The sequence below is a fragment of the Myotis davidii genome, unplaced genomic scaffold (genome assembly GCF_000327345.1).
Source record: "Myotis davidii unplaced genomic scaffold, ASM32734v1 scaffold586, whole genome shotgun sequence".
Classification (NCBI taxonomy): Eukaryota; Metazoa; Chordata; class Mammalia; order Chiroptera; family Vespertilionidae; genus Myotis; species Myotis davidii.
Window position 1 is genome coordinate 876,444 of NW_006296809.1, and position 367 is coordinate 876,810.

Below are 367 nucleotides of genomic sequence, written 5' to 3' on the forward strand. Positions count from 1 at the left end.
GGTGCTTGTTGCCTGGGTGAGCGGGCGGAGCGGCGCCGTGAGCCTCTGGTCCCAGCATGAAATAAAGCGAGCCCTGGCCCCTGGCCCTCTCTCCCAGCAGCCGTGGCTCAGCGGGCACAGGGCACAGGGACCCGCAGACAGACACTCGAGTTCCAGAGGCTGAGCCACGTGGCCACGTTGGGGTGTCGGTGGGAGGGCAGTGGGGGGGCGTTCCAGGAGTCTCAGTGGCTCCCCTGTCTCGTCCCACGGCCGTGGTGCCAGGATGGTGCCGTCTTGGAGGAGGCGATGGGAGGACAGAGGCCATCAAGTCCCCACAAACCCCCAGCCCCTCCCAGCTGCCCTGCCTCCGGAGACGCGGGGGACGAGG

At 68.9% G+C, this 367-nt stretch overlaps 1 protein-coding gene across 1 annotated transcript in view; it reads left to right on the forward strand.

Annotated features, from left to right (window-relative positions):
- The window catches only part of GABRD (gamma-aminobutyric acid type A receptor delta subunit), a 28,817-nt gene that overhangs the window by 6,179 nt on the left and 22,271 nt on the right, over positions 1–367 (forward strand). The gene's annotated exons all lie outside the window — the stretch shown is intronic.